We start from the raw sequence: 12,271 nt of genomic DNA on the forward strand, positions 1-12,271 counted from the left end.
GGATTTTTTTTTTTCTTAAGTTTTGCATATTATAACGAGTTTAGGTAGTAATTTGGTATCAGTATTAGGTTATTTAATAGCTCGAACTTTTGAGGGAAACTTCTGGCTGAGATAATGTAAGAAATGCATGATTCCCTTAATAAAACAATGTGATTCTGTATACTGTATGTAGTAGACTTAGCAGATGCAATCAGTAATAAGTAGATAAAACATTCCTCATCATTTCTAGCAAAATTAGAAAGATGCTATTTATGCATGTACTTTGGATTGCATCTTCAGAGGAAGCTGATAATGGAAGTTGTTTTTTGAAATATATTTAAAATAAATGTCAATATTATTTAGAAAATGAACTACCTGTGTTTCAGTAGGGGATTAGGAGTTGGTGGTTGTGCAAGTAGATGTAAAATTGTTTGTTTGTTTGTTTTTGTTTTGGTCGTCGTTGTTTTTGGAAACATGCCATATCTATGCCAGAATCTGCAGAGGATATGGATTTGACTGCAGGATTCAAATGAGAATATAGGTCAGTTCGGCCTCTTTGCTTGTGGTGGGGTCAAGTGTGACCCACTGCATGCTTTCACTGTCTGTGTTCCTCCCCACGCACACCAAAAAAGAAGAAAAAGTACAGGTATATTATGGAGAAAAAATAAATGTTTGAGTGACCAGTGCTACCTAAATGCCTAATTGCTGCTTCTTCACCGCAGAGGGCGTGGACGGGAGGTGTACTGCAGCTCTTACGCCCCAGAGAGAGAGGTACAGAGATGATGCACAACTTACTGTCTGTGCACTGTTTGGGAGACAAGCACGTTTCTTAAGATTACCATCACAGCCTTTGGTGGTGGCTCCAAACCAGGACCATTAAGAAGACACATTTAAACACTGAAGTTTGCCTTTGCTTCAAGGGCTAGTCTCATTTTTGCAGCTGGCATACAGGCTTAAATCTTTTCCAGCGTTTTAAGTACCTGGCAATCTTGTCTGCGTGCAAAGCATTGAATCTGTTCTTTTGTCTCATTTTACTTGCTTACATGCATTTTAAGGAGCCACAGTCTTAGAGAAGAAAAGCTTAGCCGCAGAGAAGATACCAGATTTTGTTTGTTTGTTTGCTTCAGGATGTCGTACACATTGTAATGTAACATAGAAACTTATGACGTGAATCCGGTCTTATTTTCTGCTTTCTCTGTGTTGTATACCTGGTTGTAAATGTAGCATTCACTAATTGCATTGACTTATCTGAGTTAAAGAATAATTGCATATTTTAACTTTACCATTATCTTAGTTTCAGAAGGTAATATTAAGTGTGTTTTGTGAGGATATATAAGTAGGTCGTTAAAATACTAAGGATATACTGGAATGTTGAATACATTTTATGGTTCCTTTTCCCTTCAAATTCAGGCACTGAGCTTTTGAGTGCTTATTGCTGATCTGTCTGCTCCTGCATGGCACTGGGTTGTGCTTGCCCAATTGTCTGTACAGTTAAAATATTTTGAGCATAGCATATTTTGATGTAACTTCATTTGAAATATCTGCCTAATGGAGAAGTCTTAATGGAATACTTTAATAGCCCAAAGTGGTTACCTGCAATTGCTCTAGTGTATTTGAGTCAATTACAAAGGAAGGCAATATTTAATGTTGAAGTGGAGCTAGATGGTGTAATGAACTGGCAGATTGCCAGTATGATCTTCTCTGCAGGAGAATTTGTATTAATGTGGTGCTTTTCATTTGTTCTCCAGAAGGTCACCAGCAATACGTCAATTGTTGAATTTTATCGTAGTTATCAGAGTCACTTGAATGACTTATCATTTGAGTTAAAATTCCCAGTCTGTGCAGTACAGGTTTATGGTCAGGTCATTTCTGTGTATTAGCATATTAAGTATCAAAGAGATTATTTTAGCTATTTCATGTCAGAATTTAAATAGAAGGTGGCCGGGTATTGGGAAAAGAGCCTGAGAGAATTGTCATTGAAATAGTTATTGTAAGGCTGAATCTGGATTTTAGCCATGGGGATAAAGAAAATGGGGCACATTACAGCTATTAGTGAAAGGAAAGGTGGTTAATAACTTTGGAGGTTGCTTTTAAAATAATCATTATGAGAGCACTAATTTATTCTTAGAGTTGTAATCTTTGAAGATTACACAGATATAAGGTGCTTATTTCATTAGATGCTACTGATTCTTATCTTTCGATGCTTGTTTGGAAGTACTATCTTCAAACCCATTTTTGACCATTTAGAAGTGCTTTTAACTGTGGGATTTGAATAGTCCTTGGGTTTGGAAGATTTTGGTCTAGCAAACAAACGAGTGACTGAGATTGCAGTTCATATGTAGACAGCTTTGTTTTGCTACCTTGTGTCTGTAACCATGTGTTCACCTGGCTCCGCTACTCTGCAGTTTCCATTCCTTATGTTCATCTTCCGTGCCTCTGTTGTGGACCTCACAGTAAGTGTAGCATGTTGAGACAGTCGTGACTTGTAAGGGACCTTGGCGTACTGCATGTGTGAGCGTTGACACTCTTGTGGTAGTACTGGCATTAGAGAATCAGAGCACCTCAGGATGGCTGAGGCTGTCAGGGCACCTCTGGAGGCCACCAGGCCCAAGCCCTGCCCCAGCAGGGCCACCCAGCGCAGGCTGCCCAGGCCCATCTCCAGGCAGCTTTGGAAGGCCTCCAAGGAGGAGACCCCACAGCCTCTCTGGGCAGCCTGTGCCAGGGCTCCTCACCCGCACAGCACAGAAGTGCTCCTGGTGCTCAGAGGGAGCCTCCTGGGTGCCAGTTTGTGCCCAGGGCCTCTGGTCCTGGCCCTGGGCACCTCTGACAAGAGCCTGGCTCCGTCCTCTCTGCAGCCTCCCCTCGGGTATTTACAGACATGGATGAGATCCCCCTGAGCCTCCTCTTCTCCAGGCTGGGCAGTCCCAGCTCTCAGCCTCTCCTCCCAGGAGAGCTGCTCCAGGCCCTCCATCATCTTGGTGGCCTCTCTTGGACTCTCTCCAGTACATCCAAGTCTCTCTTGTACTGGGGGGGGCTAGAACTGGACCCAGCATTCCAGGCATGGCTTGGAGTTGAACTGAGATATGACAAATGGATATGGCATACGGATGTGACACCAAAAGGAAGAGAAGAAAGACACTGCTGATGTCTATGGAGAAGCCTGTCTAGCTCTGTGCAGGTGTTGGGCAGCTGTGGCTGTCTGCCGTGCATTCATTTCCGAAGTTTCCTCATGATTCACCAATGTGTCTTGTGGATGGACAGTGACTTTTCCACATATATTCAAAATCTTTTGGAGGTTTGGGGAGTTTATGTTGTGTTCTCTAAGCTTAAATATTCGCAGTATACCCTGGCTTTATCAGCAGATACAGCCTTCTAGAGTTTGGCTGCTAGAACACCACCAACCAAACAAAAAATCCCGACTCATGGTGCAAAGCCTGTGGCTCGGGGGCAGGCCATCTCAAACCGTAACCACTGTTTCCATTCACTGTGTGTGAGAAGGAAGATCTCAAACATCTCTAACTGAAATGCTGTTTCAAGGAACATATTTGGTGTATAAGTGAATTCTCCGTGGTGCATGTTTCCACCCTTAGTTTGAGTCACTTGGCAAGTTGCAGTGTTGCCGATGCAGCTTTCGGCAGGGGAGGTGTGATGGCAATAGATTCGTGTTTTGCGGGAAATGACTTAACAAGAGTCAGAGTAGAAATTTTCCTCTGGCTATTCTGTAGTAAAATGAAGATTTTTACCAGGAGAAAAACAGAAATAGAGGTCAAAATGTAATGGAATTGAGCCCAGAGAGGACAGACCAGTCTGCATCTCGTGCGTGTATCTGTGCATCCAAATTTTAGTTCAGTCAAAGTGTCAGTAGGAATGATTTTTTTTGGTGTATTTTTCTCCTCTAACTCTTTGTGCTACTGCCATTAATGTCCTCAGGTACTTCTAATGTGTGTTAATTGAGCTGTGAAAATGAGGCCTTTCTTGCTGTAGAAAATAGCAGTTGTATTGAAATACATTCATGACTCTTTTTTTCCTTATGTGTTTAGATAGGATTTGGACTTTTATTTTCACCAACTGTACTGCTTCTCCAGTTAACTAATAAATAAAGATTAATTTTTCATGTATTGGTGATTATCAATCCTGGTCTTTTTGCTCACTTTCAGAGGCAAGCTCTATACACTGATGTGTATTTGTGAAGTTGGAAGCAGTAATTGAGAAGTGTTGAGTTTTTCTTCAGAGAATAGAACCCTAAACCAAGTCAGAAGCTTGGCACAGTATTTTATTTGTAGATGTTGATGGGCAGTGGATGATTTGTGAGGTGGGGGGGAAGAAGAACGCTGTTTAGAAGATGATCTTGTAACAAAATGATGTGATTTTTATTTTCTCTCTTTCCCCGTGTTATTAACAATGTTCTTGCCTTATTGGCAGGAGAGGAAATGTACTACAAAACATTTAGCCAGCAGGAAAACAGATTTACCCTGCCTCAGGGTTTTAATGATGCTTCATTTATTAAAGTACCTTTTCCCTTTACAATACATCTTGAGATCTGTCCTGTAATTTAAAATATAGAGCAGTTCTTGTGGAGAATATAGTTCATGGAGAATAAAAGTACAGTAAGTGGGGAGGAAAATTGATTTGGTAAAATGTAGTTGTCTGTATCTACTGAGAACCCGGTGAAAGAGCCAGGCTGCAGCATACAAGGCATTTCAGCTCACACTTGTGCGCAAAGGAAGAAGGGAGGGCAGGTGGTAGGTCATTCTCTTCTCCCATCTGCTCTCTGCTGCCACAGGTGTATTTTCATTCATGCAGTGAACAAAACTTCATCGCAAATTGGCCTCCTGTATTTTTTTCCCTTGCATGTCAAGAGGGTGAGCAGCATCCGGCTTGCCTCGCAGCTGCAGTGGAGCTGTGGAGCAGGGACTCTCCTCTTGCTTTTCAGCCCGTAACAATTCTGGCTTCAATGTTTATCAAACTGGGGGTTCAGTGGTTCTCTTGCTCCATTTGTTAAAGGGTGGAAGTCCAAATCTCGCTTTTAAATGTCTGTGGAAGGTATTTATAATACTTCATCAATACTTTTTTTTAGCCCCCTTCCATTACGGTGCACTCATGAATTAGATGAATTCTACACCCTAGATGAATTGCTATTTTTAATTGAATTTCTTCATAGGATGCTTTTGTAGTGTGGCAACTGATTTGACTGTTCAGGGAAGATTTTGAACACAAACATTTGTGCATGCATAGCCTCCGAATGAGTCAGAGTTGTAACTGTGCGTCGTTACAAGCTAAGGGTTGAAGCACAGGAAGACATTCAGAATTTTTTCCTTCTGTTTGATTTGGATCTTCATGGATTTACACAGCCTGAATTTGTCAGACATTCTATGGAGTGAGGAGTCTCATTAGAAAATAAAAACAAACTGTTTAAATACTTTGAAGTCTCTCATGAAATACTATATTTATGGCTAGGAATAGTTAAAAGAGCAATTGGGGCCGGAGGGGACCTCTGGAGGTCGTGTGGTCCAGCGTGTGGCTCGTTGCAGCTGCCAGAGCTGCGGCTCCATCAAGGTGAACTTTTTGAGCCTCTCCCAGGCAGAAGCTCCCATAACACCTTGGATTACACACGGCTGTGCTCAGTGGGGAAACCCTTCTTCTTCATGTCCAGACAGAACTTCCCTTAAGGGACTTCTCCACCATCTGGCCAGCTTCCTGACCTCCCTCAGAGCTCGCTCGCCCTTGTGTTGAAGGGCCCTGGAGCATGCGGCCTAGCCCAGGCGCCATCTTGCAGGTGCCCTGCGGCAGTCCATCCCTCAGGCCGCTGCCTGTGCTCGAGTTCCCTTACTTCGTAATCTCTTAAGAGATTTGGGTAGTTTGAAAATGAAATTGCCTTGATAATGATCTTCAATTTTAGAGCTAAAACTAAAATGCGTGTTTGTTGTTTCAGATACTTGCGTACGTAACTTTGTTGGAGAGTCCTGCCTTTCACTGCCTGAATCCTTTTAACAGTGTGCCAAAGGTGAGTGATTCGGCTTTTATTTTTGTAACTAAAGATAAGGAGTTAACTAGATGTATTGTTTGGTTGTGCTTTCATGTGGTGTGGTACTTGTAATTTTTTTCGAAACTGCTGGATCATTTATTAAAAAACAGGTCTTTTTCCTTCAGTAACCTGAGATAAGTCTGATTTAGCTCCTGCTTTTTTTAAAAAAAAAAAAACCAACTTTTTTTTAAAAAATCCTCTAATCTTTTTAAAAAAATCTTCTAATCATCTTGCCTTTTTCTAAAAAAAAAAAAAAGGCAAGATGATTAGAAGATTTAAAAAAAAGATGATTAGAATTTTTTTTTAAAAGCAAGGCTAGATTATTAATTAAGCACTAGATATTGTTACAGCTGTTTTTTGGCTTCTACATCCTGTTACCTACTACTTTAACTTAAGGCAGTTTTCCTCTAGAGGAGCTGTAGATGAAATATATTGGTGTGGTCGTTCATAGCCTATTGCATAGCAGGCTCAGTATTCTTTCGTTTCTTAAAAATAAGTAATAACTTAGATGATACTGAAAGAAGGTTTGTATACCTGTGGTAGGTTTTTTGTCCTCTTTTTATGGTAAGAGTAGATCAGAATTGCTTTTAAGATATAGAGTGTACCTTTCTGGGCTGTCGCTGAAGACCTGAAGTAATGTTATGAAGCTGATGTTTTCCATAGGATTCATTTCTGGGGCAGTGTCTGGCTTCCTTTTGTTAATTCATGTACCTTGTTATCTGTTTCTAGTAACTGTAGTTGATCTCTGTGGTTTAGCGGAGATTTCTTAACAGAAACTTTTATTAAAATGAAACATCATTACAGCCGTACCAACAATACAAAAAAGGCAGAACAGTGAATGAACTTTCAGCATTGTACTGGCTGCAGCACAGAACAGGAAACCAGGAATCCTAGTTTTCAGTTTTACCTCATTACTTTAGCAGACAAATTTATTATTTCTTACTCAAGCTCTCTGTTTATAAAATAAAAATAATGTTACCCTCTTCAGAAGGAAGTTATGATGGATAATCATTGACATTTTGGAGCCCTTAGATGGAAAGCAATGTATGAAGTCCTTGTGTGTCTCGATTTTGCTGTGAGTTGTGTTAAATGGTTGTTCAGTGAAGTGTTATCAGACATTAAAATTAGACTTAATTTGTTTTATAAAATGCAGCTGAACCAGTAAGAATTAAGAATTTAATCCAGTCTTAAACTTAACATCTACATATATTTTTTGAAATGTTTGGGTTTCCTTCAAGGTAGAAGAGGAAATTCTGAAATACTTTGAAACAGGTGGGCTTTTACACTACATTTTCAGATCAATTGATTTTTGTCCATTACATTTAAAGATGCATTTACAACCCTAACTTTTGCAGCAGATTAGAGTGTATAGCCTTGAACAATAAATGAATATAACTGAAGACTAATATTGAGAAGTCTTTTGACTTAATTTTTAGATTAGAAGTGCTGGTAAATTTTTTGTTTGGTTGATTTTGTGTTTGTGCATTATGTAGGTAGCAGACCTACATAATAAAATTAAAAAGCTCTTGAAAAGTTTGTTAATGTAAATGGAAAACAAATAAAGAATCCCAAAGACAGTGATTTGTCAAACTATGAACTTAGTCATAGATAAATGATTCTAACTTTTCCACTAAAATTTCTACTCAAAATTAAGCTTTTTAACTATGGCCCAAATCTTGTATTAATTTCAAATGTTTAATATAAAACCATATATTTCTCTTGTCTTATTTCTGAGACATTTGGCTTATTGAATATTTTTCCTACCCTTCAAAACAACAACTTAAGAAAACAAACAAAAAACAAAACACCACAAATACTCAAACTGAAAATGTTTACAGCATGTGAAGGTTTTATATACTTCCCAAACAGGCTGTAAGTAGATAATAGCTTAGTAAGAGGAGGAGAGGAGGAACTTTGTCTTTGGACATCTCAATTTTTGCTCTGTTCTCACTGTCTATCTGTATAGGTACCCAGGACATGTGCTATGTCCAGTCAGGCAACAGTTTGTTTCTGTAGCAAAATTAAATCTAATTTCTGTATTAATATTTAACATTTTCTCTGTCCTTTGTGTGCACGTGTATACCAAAGTGCGTGTTTCTGGTGGCCTGTATTCAGCTTGGTAAAGGTGATTCTGTAGAACACAAAGCGTTCTGATACCTTTCCAAAACGGAAATTAACGCATGGTTGTAGATTCAGTAAAGCCTGTACCTGAAGTGCTTTGCAGAATCAGAATATGGTAAATTCTGTGCCCTTTGGTCAGCATTCGCAAATTACGCTGAAAATGTTCTTTGAACTTCACCAAACTGCAGACAATAGTGTGTCCTTACAGAGTTCTGTTGAGTCTGAGAGCTATGGCATAATTTGTACGTGGTTGTTGAATCCGCCGAGTCATCTTTTATCTAGCTGTGCACACTAGCTATTTTCAGCTATTTGTTTCTGTTTTTGTTTTTTGAAAAAAAGAGAACTGTATGGAAAGGCATCTTTTTTTTTGTTGTTGCTTGTTTGATAAAACGTTCTGTCACTTCTGCAGTTACATTAGTATGAAGTTACCAAGTGTAATGTTTTGGCAATTTATTGCAGTCATTCAGCTGCTGCAAATCTGCAACTATCCTAGAAGCATTTAACAATTTTAGAATGTGATACTGTTTGTAATAGTATTCTGTGCTTTCAAACTTGTTAGACATTCACTTACAGTGTCTTTGAATATAAAACAAACAAAAAAAATGCATCTTGTATTTCACAATAAAATACTTCAAAAAGTGATCGTAGTTTTAATATGTGCCTGTCAGTGGTAGTGTTTAGATAATGTTTTGGGAAATTTTCTTCAATAATACAATTTTTCATGAATAAGCCTGCCTTCATGCACCTTTATGGAATGTACTGTTTGGTTATGCAGGGGTCTGTGTGTACACAGAAGGGAGATAGTTTGATGAGATGAGAGCTAAGCAGGTAAAAGCGAAGTTACCACAGTCTTTCATACTCAGCAGGTTTGCCAAACTGAGATCAGGTGTCAATGGTTACAGTACCATGACGCTTTGTTGGAGAGCCAGGTCTGTGAGGCTAGACAGCAGCTACATGGGTGCATCCGTGTTGCAAGGCCGGGGACTGGCTTGTAGCATCTGAAAGATCAGCTGTCATCTTCCTGTGAAGAGGTAAAAGCACCACAGAAATTTCAACTTGACGCAACCGTCTGTAATCAAAGTCTTTCTTGGTGTTTTTCTGTGGCTCAGTGTGTTTGTAGTTGTTCATGGATTTTTGAGGAGTTTAAGCCCGAGGAAAATAGTAGCTATTCTTAATGACCCGTATGAGTTGGTTTCATGGGAAGTCTTTATTCTGACGGTAATTAAGTGATTGAAAGCTCCGGACTGATTAGATGTCTAGATTCCTTTTTCTAAGGAAAAAAAAAAAAGTCTTGTGTAATTATGTCTATTATCCTAAGTGCCTAAAGTGTTGATTTTAAGCCTTCCGATGTAACTTCTAATGTTACTGAAAATTATTTACGGAAGTTTAGTATAGTGATGAAATTCAGAGAACACTGCTGCTTTGCTCGTGCTGGTGGCATAATGCTTTCTGATCTGGAGCTGTGGCTGGTAAAGAACACTTCCGTTCCATTCCCTTGCCCTTGTAACCACTAGTAGACCCCCAGATACTTTGACTGCGTCAGTATATTGCAGAATAGGTTTTCATTGAACTAAGTAATTTTGGGGGCTTTTTTTTTTTTTCCAGATTTCAATTACCTTTTTTTAAATCAAGTTGTAGGTCTTTGCATGAAAGTATGATAAATACTGAGTAAGTGGGGAAAAATCATGTTTATATTTGCTAATAATATCAAAACAGAGTTAGAGGCATTTGTTTATATTTTTTCCCCATTTTTTTCTGATAGCTTCAGGTACAGCTTAAAGTCGCAGATACCAACAGTACCTGTTATGACCCCAAAACAGCCTTTGTGTTATACTCTAACTGTGATCCATATGGATTCCTAGTCACAGAGAACAGTTTCCAGCTTTCATCAATAAGTGTAAATTCAGTTCAGAAACAATTTAAAGGTGACGACATTTTCCTTGGTGGAAGTAGCTTTGTGGTCTGATAGCCAGTATGGACTTTGGCTGTCTTCTCATCCTGCGTGTCAGTCTTTTTCTGAGCCAAAAAAAGCTTTGCCTGCTGAAAAGAATCTGACATGTTACTTAAATTATGAACATTGCTGTGAATTAAGCTGTATATTCTTTATAGACACAAACACACACACGCTAAGATGAAGTTTGTGCCTGTTCATGAACTGACAACAAAATACTCGGTGACCAGACCGTGGTGTCTTGACCCGTGCTAACTGGAAAGCCATTGGACCGGTTGAGCCCATGTTTTCCTGGATTACTAAACAAACATATCCCCGCATTAAACCAGTTTCAATGCAAAGGCTGGAATACGCACTGCACTTCTGAGGGACAACTGGTGTGGTTTAGAATATGATCTTGAGAAACTCTTGCTGATAGCTTATGCAGTTAAGCTGCATTAGTGGAAGAGGATCCCGTGGCGCCGAAAGCATTTATTAGTTAGGTAAGTGTTGTATGTGGGGGCATCTGTCAGGGAAAGTCGACCGGAGGACTCGGGATGTGTGGATTGCTGGTCTGTGTGCCAGCGCTGTGCAGTGTGATAAGGCTGTATCAGCGCCGGGGCGGTTCAGTAATCCGCAGCCCTCCTAAAGGAGGAAACAGATTAGCAAGGCAGCCGAGGCTGGCGTTACCAAGTTTACTCCAAGATCTGGTTACCCAAAGAGCTCTGTCCTGCCCTTGAAGGAGCTGCTGTTATCTGCTGCCTGCAAACTTTTCCTGGAGATGTCCTCCCCTCGGTTTTCTGAGGGATGCCATGTGTGTTTCAGGGCTCTGCGCTTCGGGGGCTTTGGATCTGGGGCTTCACAGAGCTGGGAACACAGGCCAGCATTGGCATTGGTCCTTGTTATCAAATCAGCTGAAGAATTGTTTCTCCATTCGGTAATTGCTGGAAGACGGTTCTTCTGTTTGGGAGGTTTTGAGGGAACTTTAAATGATTCATTGTTTGTATTCAAAAAGAAAAAAGACATAATAAAAATGCAGCTAAAACTACACCTGTTCATGTTTTCAGTAGTGCTCTTAACATGTTCCATATCCAAATACATATCACTTGAATTTTATATTAAATATGTTATTATTAAATGTATTATGATATTAAAAAACAAGTTTACTTTGTACATACTTTTAATGAATGGGAAGAGACCGTACATGCGGTTCATCTTATTTCGTATCTGGTGGATGATCTTTTGTGTGTTGAAGAATTCTTGGTAACTGCTAAAATTGGTAGACGTCACAAAGCAAAATGTTCAAAAATTGCCGTGATATATTTGCTGTGGAATTCTGTTGCTAATAACTCGGTTAATTAATCTTGGATTGCAATTACTGTTTGCACTGCAGTAACAAAGCTGGGATTGTGCTAAGCAGAGGGGACTGAGAAAATGAGTTTGTCCTGTTGTGTATTTTTTAAGCCATTAGTAGTAAGAAACACAGATTACCAAGCATGCAGATATAAACCTTTTAAATTCTATTTTTCTGTCCCTGGTTTTAAGTTTGTGAGCCTCGTTTTAAGACATTGTAGGCTCCTTGCAGTCTCTTGGGTTCTACACCCTTCCCTTTGTGCTCTCTCTGCGTGACCTTTTGTTTCAGGGATCCCTGCAGCTCTCATCCTGTCCCTCCTTAATTTGGAGGCTGTTTCCCATGTCAGCTGCTCTTAGTTGTTCCCCACAATAAAGCCTCTGTGCAACATGTCTACCTGTTCTTCCACCTTTTTTTTTTTTTTTGTTTCCTCTCCTTTCTTTTGAATGCTTTTGGAGCATGCAACATCTGCATGCTCAATCCTTCCAGCAGGCCCCCTGCTACCCTGCAACTGTCTTGGCTGTTTGCACTGTTTTTTCCTTGCTGGTCTGAGTCCTTGCATTTCTTCTTAGCATTTCTTTTTCCATCTGACCTCTTGTTCCCACTAACCTAGAAAACTTACCCATAGCCTGAGACTTTTTTTTGTTTGTTTGTTACTGGGAAATGCTGACATCTTAACCAACACATTCCTATGTGCAAGTTGAGCTTTACCCCTGGTGCAAGTAGGCTGCAGGAGGCAACGTCAGAGAGATCCTTTACCTGAAGCAGCTGGTTGTTGGGGATCTGGATTTTCCTAAGAGGCTGGTGGTGAGTTCTCTGTCTTGCAGCAGAATCATCGATTCTTTGTCCATTGGTGCCCAGAACA

At 39.8% G+C, this 12,271-nt stretch overlaps 1 protein-coding gene across 2 annotated transcripts in view; it reads left to right on the forward strand.

Annotated features, from left to right (window-relative positions):
• The window catches only part of NCK2 (NCK adaptor protein 2), an 85,247-nt gene that overhangs the window by 25,905 nt on the left and 47,071 nt on the right, over positions 1-12,271 (forward strand). For both annotated transcript variants that reach the window (XM_083819371.1, XM_083819370.1), the window contains one exon: positions 5,912-5,983. The gene's annotated coding sequence lies outside the window, so the exon portion shown is untranslated. The remainder of the gene's footprint in view (positions 1-5,911; positions 5,984-12,271) is intronic.

Source organism: Anser anser, assembly GCF_964211835.1.
Source record: "Anser anser genome assembly, chromosome: 1".
NCBI classification, from domain to species: domain Eukaryota; kingdom Metazoa; phylum Chordata; class Aves; order Anseriformes; family Anatidae; genus Anser; species Anser anser.